The sequence below is a fragment of the Myotis myotis genome, unplaced genomic scaffold (genome assembly GCF_014108235.1).
Source record: "Myotis myotis isolate mMyoMyo1 unplaced genomic scaffold, mMyoMyo1.p scaffold_m19_p_3, whole genome shotgun sequence".
NCBI lineage: Eukaryota > Metazoa > Chordata > Mammalia > Chiroptera > Vespertilionidae > Myotis > Myotis myotis.
This window is the reverse complement of record NW_023416335.1, coordinates 136,338,942-136,345,657: the sequence shown is the minus strand read 5'-3', so window position 1 is coordinate 136,345,657 and position 6,716 is coordinate 136,338,942. Positions and strand designations below refer to the sequence as shown.

Here is a 6,716-nt window from a genome sequence, read left to right as displayed (position 1 = left end):
ATTGTACCATCCTTGCATTCCTGGGATAAATCCTACTTGCTCATGTTGCATGATCTTTCTGATGTACTGCTGGATCCGATTTGCTAAGATTTTGTTGAGGATTTTGGCATCTATGTTCATGAGGGATATTGGCCTGTAATTCTCTTTCATTGTGTTGTCTTTACCTGGTTTTGGTATTAGGGTGATGCTGGCTTCATAGAATGAGGTTGGAAGTGTTCCTTCCTCTTGAATTTTTTGTAGTAGTCTGAGGAGGATAGGTTTTTAGTTCTTCCTTGAATGTTTGGTAAAACTCCCCTGTGAAGCCGTCTGGTCCTGGGCTTTTGTTTGCTGGAAGCTTTTTGATGACTGCTTCAATTTCTTCCATAGTTATTGGCCTGTTGAGATTTTTAGATTCTTCCTGATTGAGTTTTGGAATGTTGTATTTTTCTAGGAATTTGTCCATTTCCTCCAGGTTGTCTAGTTTGTTGGAGTAGAGCTGTCCATAGTATTTTTTAACAATCATTTGTATTTCTGTGGGGTCTGTTGTTATTTCGCCTCTATCGTTTCTGATTTTGTTTATTTGGGTCCTCTCTCTTTGCTTCTTGGTGAGTCTGGCTAGAGGTTTGTCAATCTTGTTTATCCTTTCAAAGAACCAGCTCTTGGTTTCATTGATTTTCTGTATTGTTTTTTTGGTCTCTATGTCATTTATTTCTGCTCTAATCTTTATTATCTCCTTCCTTCTGCTCACTCTGGGCTTTTCTTGTTGCTCTCTTTCTAATTCTTTGAGTTGTAGAGTTAGATGATTTACTACCATTTTTTCTTGTTTTTTGAGATAGGCCTGTAGAGCTATAAACTTCCCTCTCAAGACTGCTTTCATTGTGTCCCATAGGTTTTGTATTGTTGTGTTTTCATTGTCATTAGTTTCCAGGATGTTTCGAATTTCTTCTTTGATTTCATTGGTAACCCTATCAATATTTAATAGCATGCTATTCAGCTTCCAGGTGTTTGAGTATTTTGGGTTGTTTTTATTGTAGTTTATTTCTAATATTATGCCATCGTGGTCTGCGAAGATGCTTTTTATGATTTCAATCTTCTTGAATTTGGGGATACTTTGCTTGTGACCCAATATATGGTCTATTTTTGAATATGTATTATGAGCACTTGAGTAGAATGTATATTCCGTGGCATTGGGGTGAAGTGTTCTGAAGATGTCTATTAAGTCCATCTGATCTAGTGAGTCATTTAGGATTGCTGTATCTTTGCTGATTGTTTGTCTAGAGGACTTATCCAGTGCTGTCAGTGGTGTATTAAAGTCCCCTACTATGATTGTATTGTTGTCAATCTCTCCTTTGATATCTTCTAGGAGTTTTTTTATGAATTTGGGTGCTCCTGCATTGGGTGCATATATGTTTATCAGGTTTATATCTTCTTGTTGTATTGATCCCTTTAGTATTATGAAGTGGCCTTCCTTATCTCTTCTTATGGCCTTCACTTTGAGGTCTATTTTGTCCGATATAAGTATTGCTACCCCAGCTTTCTTTTCCTTTCCATTTGCCTGAAAGATATTTTTCCATCGTTTCACGTTCAGTCTGTGTGAGTCGCTTCTAATGAGGTGGGTTTCTTGTAGACAGCAGATGTATGGGTCATGTTTTTTTATCCATTCAGCCACTTGATGTCTTTTGGTTGGAGCATTTAGTCCATTTACGTTTAAAGTTATTATTGAAAGGTACTTGATTGTAGCCATTTCTTTTTTTGTGTGGCTGTTTTCTTTCTGAGCTTTTTATTTCTTATTTTTATACCAGTCCCTTTAGCATTCCTTGCAATGTTTGCTTGGTGGTGATAAACTCCCTTAGCCCTTTTTTGTCTGTGAAGCTTCTTATTTCCCCTTCAAGTTTGAATGATAGCCTTGCTGGATAGAGTATTCTTGGATTCAGTCCTTTGCTTTGCATCACTTTGTAAATTTCCGTCCATTCTTTTCTGGCCTGATGTGTTTCTGTTGAGAAATCATTTGATAATCTAATGGGAGATCCCTTGTATGTAACTTTCCGTCTCTCTCTTGCAGCCTGTAAGATTCTCTCTTTGTCCTGAACATTTGCCATGGAAATTATGATGTGTCTTGGTGTGGGTCTTTTCGGGTTCACCTTGTTTGGGACTCTCTGGGCTTGTGTGACTTTTTTCTTCCCCACCTCAGGGAAGTTTTCTGATATTATTTCTTCAAATAGGTTTTCTAATCCTTGTTCATCTTTCTGTTGTTCTGGCACCCCTATTATTCGTATGTTGTTTCGTTTCATGTTGTCCCAAAACTCCCTTAGGCTCTCCTCCTGCCTTTTAATTTTTTTCTCCAATTGCAGTACATTTTGGGTGTGTTATGCTTCCTTGTCTTCTAATTCACTAATTCGGTCCTCCGCTTCTCCTAGTCTATCGTTGATACTTTCAAGGGTGTTTTTTATTGCAGCTATATCACTCTTCATTTCTTCTTGGGTCTTACTTAAGTTGTTGATTTTTTCATCTGTTTCTTCTAGTTTCTTCCATATGTTATTGATTTTTTCATCTGTTTCTTCTTGCTTCTTGCATAGGTAGTTGACTTTTTCATCTGTTTCTTCTTGCTTCTTGTAGAAGTTGTTGATTTTTTCCTCCATCCGGTTTATGCACTCTAGGACCCTTATTCTGAATTCTTTTTCTGTCATGTTGCATGCCTCTGTATTACTTAGCTGCTTTTCTGGAGAGTCCTCCTTCTCTTTCTTTTGGGGGTTTCTTTGTCTACCCATGTTTGATCTCACTGACATATCTAGATGTTGAGTCGTTCAGTGGCTGCTCCCTGGGTGGCAGTGACTCCTTGGTCTGTGGTTGTTCTTCGGGCGGTTGCAGTAGCAGCTGCTCCTCAGTTGGCAGCAGCTCCTCTGGTGGGTGCTGTTCACAGCTGTGATGGCTCTTCTGGCTGGTGGGGGGAGGCTTCACGTACAGCTGCTATTCCTCAGCAGAGGGTGTGGTGCTCAGGAGGCTGCTGTTGCTTGGATCTGCTGCATTGATTTAAAGGCACAAAATACAACACAACAAGGCACCACGTACCAGGCACTAAACACAAATATATTCACGATATTAATAACCCCAAATAAAGGTGACCACCTGAATTAAGAGAATTAGGGGATAAGGAAGAAGGAAGAGAAAATGATAAAATAGAAAAAAGAAAAGAAAAGTAGGGACCAAAAAAAGGAGTGCAAAAATGAAATTGGGAAAAAGGAGGGGGGAAAATAAAAGCGAGAAAAGAAAAGAAAAGAAAAAAAGAGCGAAAAGAGAGAATGAAGTGGAAGAGGGGAAGAGACTTTTTATATACAGAGAATACTCCTATAGAACCTCCACTAATCCCAACAAATTCCAGCAACAGCTCCCTGGAGATGGATGCAAACTAGAAACAACTAATAATATAACGATGAAAATAGAATGGAGGACACTAATCCCAAAATAAAATAAAGAAAAAATAAAATGGCACTTTAAAAAATGGTAAAATGGTAGCAGTAATAATACTGGTTAAAAATAAGAAGGTAGTAATTAAAAGGGTAAAAAAATATGGAACGCTTCACGAATTTGCGTGTCTTCCTTGCACAGGGGGATGCTAATCTTCTCTGTATCGTTCCAATTTTAGTATATGTGCTGCCAAAGCGAGCACTGAAATCTGAACTCCATTTAGATGGCACCCCAAAAAGGCAGGAAAAGGCAGGATGGTAGAAAAGATCTGAATGCTGCAGGTCAAACCAAGGGCTGGAATCATCTACACAGTGGTGCCCTGACAGGCGATCTTCCTTGGTTCCTTGGCCAACCTTAGCAAATGTTTCTCAGTTTAAAATAATCCTATCGAATAAAAGACAAAAAGGTAATTGACCGTACCTTTGCTACGCTTCCCATTGGCTAATCAGGGCGATATGCAAATTAACTGCCAACAAAGATGGCGGTTAATTTGCATACATACGCTCGAAGCAGTGGAGCGAAGCCAAACGTACCAGAAGCCGGCCGAACAGCGAGGCCTAATGGCCCCGGGATCAGCAGAGCCTAGAAGCCTCACGCCTCAGGAATAAGCGGAGCCAGGAGGCCTCAGGGCCCCGGGATCAGCAGAGCCATGAAGCCTGACGGCTGGGAGCGAAAGCCTGGGTCCCGGGTACCAGAGGAAAACTGGTGCCAGCAGACAAGGGAAGGGAAGGCATATTGCACGAATCTCTTCATGCAACAGGCCTCTAGGAATAATAATAATAACAATAATAGCCTGAAAGAGATCCTGAATGAGCTTTAGAAATTCAGCCAAAGTTGTCCAGAATAGTTGTAGCATCTGAGAAAAAGACTGACTACATTCAGTCAGTGACCGGGTGGGTGCCAATGGACAGACCACAGGGCACGTGCAGAGCAGGCTTAGGGCAGAATGCAGGTGAGTGAGAGCACATGTGCAGAGAAGTGGCCTCTACCTCTTGAGTATGCTCTGGTGCCTTTTGGATACAGAACCCAAATTTGCCCACCTTAAATCCTGGCAAATTACTTCCCTCTTTCTTGCTCTTACTCTGTTTTTCCTCCTTTTACATCCTTCCTCTCTCTGCCTCTTCTTTCTCTGAGGCATTATGAATACCCAGAACGTTTTTTGATCAGTGTTCTGCTTGTTTAGTGATTTCCCCGGGACCAAATGGTATAAGTTGAATACTGGCTTTGCTACTTTGTATAGTGTCTATCAGTGGGAGAGATACTTAACTTTTAAAGTCATGGTTTCCAAGGCTGTGAATTAGCTATAATAACACATACCTAAGTGTGTTCTTGTGAAGATTATATTTAGGCATACTATTTGAAAATAATGGGTAGTTAAATAAAATATTTGTTAATTTCATTTATATGTCATTTCTATTATTCTTTAGCATTTTGCTAAACATTATTGCTATTTTCTGATTTTTCTCCTGCTTTCTACTTTTACCCCCAATAATTATTTTATGTATTTTACTTACATGTCTGTGATAAAAAGAAAAAGTTACAGAAAGAGGGACAGATAAGTCTCAATAGCAATCATAATTAGATTTTATTTTAAAGCCCAACCACAGAGCCATACTTAGTTAATAGACAGGTTCAGTTTCCAGAGTAGAATATGTAAAGCTAGTTTTAGTTACTCATTTCCTGAGCATCATCCCATGTTGATAGCATTTATAGCAAGATTATCAATGTAATTTACACATCCTACTCTTCTTACAGGAACATCAAAGGTAGTAGAGAGAACTCAACCGAGGTCAAAAAGGACTTTAAAACTAACTGGGAGAAATTTTCTCCATGAGTTGAAAAGAAGCTATTCTGGAGCTTCTTCCAATGCACATCAAAGGGATATTTCCTACTAATGAAGCTATTTTGACTCATAAAATCTCAAATTAAAGCTAATTACATGATCTGAGGCACCACCTAAAATGTAATTCTATAAATATTTAACCCAGTATTATATTTACATCCTTATTAAATTTAAAATGGTATAGTGCTAACAATTAAAGCCTGTGACAAATATACACAATGTCAGATATAAATAGAAATGATCTCTTGAGCTGTTTGAGTCACCCTGCAGTATGTCTGGTAGAATGGTCAGAGTACTGCAAACAATAATGAAATTAATAAAACTGGAATCATGTGCTGAACACTCTGTTCTTGGCAGGAATTAAGGTGATGCTATCAAAAAGGACACCTGCTTCCAGAAATTCAATTGGAAGACTCTATTGCATTATTTCCCTAAGAAGAAAAGCATTTTAAAATACATGCATTATTTTGGGAATTGTTGGGGTGGGAGTTTAGGGTGGGCAGAGATTTTGAAGTGATCAATATGTCAAAACATTCTTTATCATCTAAACACTTTTTCCTCTTTGATTCAGTAAAATGTAATCATTTTAGGCTACGTTACTTTGAGTCATAGGGGTAGAGACAAATTAGTAATCAATCTAGTTTTATCTATTAGAAGAGATCTTGATTTATAAGGGTTCCTTTTTCCCCTCAGTCTTATGTCATGTGCTTGAAAGCAGGTAATTGGCATTATCAGTGATTAGGCAAGGGTCATTAAGCTTCATGACAGTCTTTAAAAATGGGTCATTTTGATCATTGAAAGATGGTTACTTCCTAGGACAGTATTGACATTACAACTGTTTTTCAAAACATTGTTACTACAAACAAGTAATCATATTCCTGTGTCACACATGGGATGTACCTACTAATAGCTGTCAACATCACAACCTACAGGAAAATTTAGAGCTTAATTTATCTAAGTGTAGAAAAATTCAGAACTGAAGGTCAGATAAAGAGCTTCACAGATAAGGAAAAGCTAAAGGAGTTCATCACCACCAAACCAGCATTATATGAAATGCTGAAAGGTATCCTTTAAGAAGAGGAAGAAGAAGAAAAAGGTAAAGATACAAATTATGAACAACAAACATGCATCTATCAACAAGTGAATCTAAGAATCAAGTGAATAAATAATCTGGTGATCATAATAGAATCAGGGACATAGAAAGGGAATGGACTGACTATTCTTGGCGGGGAAAGGGGTGTGGGAAATGCGGGAAGAGACTGGACAAAAATCGTGCACCTATGGATGAGGACAGTGAGTGGGGAGTGAGGGCAGAGGGTGGGGCGGGAACTGGGAGGAGGGGAGTTATGGGGGGAAAAAAGAGGAACAAATGTAATAATCTGAACAATAAAGATTTAATTAAGAAAAAGAAAAAGAAAAAAAAATACTA

General features: G+C 38.5%; 1 non-coding gene across 1 annotated transcript; it reads right to left on the bottom strand.

The window, feature by feature from the left end:
* Positions 1 to 3,540: 3,540 nt before the first annotated feature.
* LOC118652208 lies at positions 3,541 to 3,646 on the bottom strand. The gene has a single exon (XR_004966476.1). It is a non-coding gene; the product is annotated as a U6 spliceosomal RNA (small nuclear RNA).
* Between the last annotated feature and the right edge of the window lie 3,070 nt (positions 3,647 to 6,716).